Source organism: Bos javanicus, chromosome X (genome assembly GCF_032452875.1).
Source record: "Bos javanicus breed banteng chromosome X, ARS-OSU_banteng_1.0, whole genome shotgun sequence".
Classification (NCBI taxonomy): Eukaryota; Metazoa; Chordata; class Mammalia; order Artiodactyla; family Bovidae; genus Bos; species Bos javanicus.
Genome location: NC_083897.1, coordinates 135,872,302 through 135,875,167, shown reverse-complemented (window position 1 = coordinate 135,875,167; position 2,866 = coordinate 135,872,302).

Sequence of the window (2,866 nt, the reverse complement as noted above, 5' to 3'; positions counted from 1 at the left end):
TGTAAAACACTTCCTGTCCCATTGTAAGTGATAGAAACACACACACAAACACCCTTTGCAATCAGAACTTGTGGATTCTGCCAGGCCTCATTTGGAATCATCAAGGTCGGCTGTGTGACGCCAGTGAGCATGCGTGTGGGGTGTGCTGACGTCTTGCTATGGAATGACTTCAGTGCTGATGCTCTGACTCCCCGCGTTGGGACTACAGATCCATCGTGACACACATCTGCAGGGGAAAAAATAGCTCACCGTTGCATTTACTCAGGCGCAGCCTTTTCTGGCAGCCTCTGGGCCACTTCAGGTGAGGTCTGTGCCCTGCCTGTTGGGAACATCACAGAGCACAGAGAGCACCGGGCTCCCGCGCTAGCTGTTCTCTCCTGGGCTCATTTCCATGCTTCTTTGGCAGTTAATCTTTTGAGTCTCCCTTTCCAAAGAACCTCTCAGCTCTTGAAATGCCTGAAACTGAATATGTTTACCTTCCTGTATCTGATGGATGCTCTTAAGTATTGCTTATACAGGTTTAATCTTCTTTCCCCTTGACTCAGATCGTCATGTGTGATGTTTTCTTTTCATTTCAGATTGATCCAACACTTGCGATTTGCCACCACCAGTCAGTCAAGTAGTCAGTGATCTGCAGACCCTCACAACGCACCAAGGAAGTCTGCTATTCACACGGGCCTTTAATGCAATACTCCAGGGGTTAGGAGGCATTATTTCTTTGCTCTGTGATGTCTCTCTGTGGTGAGCATACTAATATTAGAGAAGGAAAAAAAAGGAGTTCTTTAGGATTGCTCCCTCATACCAGTGAATAATACCTGATATTAGAAAGGATGCTCATTCATTTCATACTCACCATCTGTATCACTAGTAAGGAAAGTTTTTATCTTTTCTATCAGAGATTGGGGATATTATACAGTGAGGCCTGAAGTGGCAATAATACATTTAAGTGACTATTCCATAAATGAAGTAATGCCTTCCGGTTCACATTTCACCCTGGAAATGGTACTGGTAGAGTCACCTCAAAATTGGATGATTAGAATTATAATCCAAATTGTCATTCATTTTGTTTATGATCCTATACAAGAACTTTTTGCCTATTCATAAGTCAGGAAAATAGTATCCTATATTTTCTTCATTCCTCTACTTTTACATTTGCGTCTATCTTCTGTCTGAAATTAATTTGGGGGATGATGTGGGATAGTAATTAAGAGTCACTATTTTTTCCATTTGGGTATTTAAATAATCCAGGACCACTTATCGACAATATCCTTTCTCCCACTGCACAGCAGAGTCAACTTTGTCATAAATCATGTGACTGTATATGGATGGGTCTGTTTTTCGACTGTCTATTTTGGTCCAAAATGTCTATTTGTCTTTCTCTGCACCAACAGCACATGGGCTTCATCCCTTTAGCTATATAACAAATCTTGACATCCGGCAATGTTTTCCAGCTCTGTATTTCTTTAAGATTGCCACAGGGCTTCCCTGGTGGCTCCCTGGTGGAGAGTCTGCCTGCTAACACGGGAGACATGGGTTCAATCCCTGGTCTGGGAAGATTCCATATGCTGCGGAGCAATTAAGCCTTTGGGCCACAACTACTGAGCCCATGAGCCCTAGAGCCCACACTATGAAACAAGAGAAGCTACCACAGAAGACCCAGCACAGCCACAAATAAATAAAATTATGAAAAAATAATTGCCACAGATATCCTGGCCTTTGCATTTATAACTATAAATGTTATAGTCGGTTTGTGGATTTTCGCAATGACTGAAATGGCATCAAATCTTTGCATGCATTTGGAGATAACTATTGCCTTTACAGTATTGAGTCTTCTAATCCATGAATATAGTATATATAGTATATAGAAGCAGGATTAAAGTTTAAAAAGATCTGTCTACCCCCTCCTCTGCTAAACCAAACACTTAGTTGAATGCCAGATATATCCTGAAAAAAATATGTGAGGAGGGTAAATATGTTTCATTCCTACTCTCTCTCTTTTTGTCTTCTCTCTCCTTTCCTACCACCCAAAGCCCAGGAATTTCATGAATTTCTTTAAGGTGTCTGGGCATTCATCTCAACTAAACTCTGTATTAATTCTCTCCAAAACTCACATATCACACAGTAACACAAAATAAAACTATGATAAGTTTCTCATTTAAGAAATATTAGTTATATTTGAAATTGTACGCATAATATCAGGAAATATTTTTAATTGATGTATCAGTAACTATGATTACAATACTGCTGCATAACAAACAACCATAAAATCTCAGATGCATACAGCAATAAGCACACAAGTTTGAAGATGAACTTCGGGATGACTAATCTGGGAAGGACTAGAATGGGGAGATTGTGCTCTCTGTGGCTTATTTTCTTCCCAGGAACAAGGAGATAGTAAGTTCATCTCATGGTGATAGCAGAGATGCAATTGAGAGAGCCCAGCCTCTCAAGTGTTTTTAGGTCTCATGTCTTCTGACATCCCACCGTCTAACGCAAGTAAATGGACAAACCCCTAGTCAAGGGATGGGCAAGTGCAATCCACCCACAAAAGTGGAGAAGGGGTCAGTAAATAATTTTTAATAATAACTTCAGGGCTTCCCTGGTGGTTCAGTGGTTAAGAATCCACCTTACAATGCAAGGGGACACTGGTTTGATCCCTGGTCCAGGAAGATCCCACATGCCCAGGAGCAACTAAACTCCTGTAGTTGTGTGTGCGCCACAACTACAAAGCCTGAGCTCTAGAGCCTGGGACCTGCAACTGCTGAAGCCCACGTGCCCTAAAGCCTGTGCTCTGCAACAAGAGCAGCCACCGCAATGAGAAGCCCACACACTGCAGTAAAGAGTAGCCCCCGCTCGGTGTAACTAG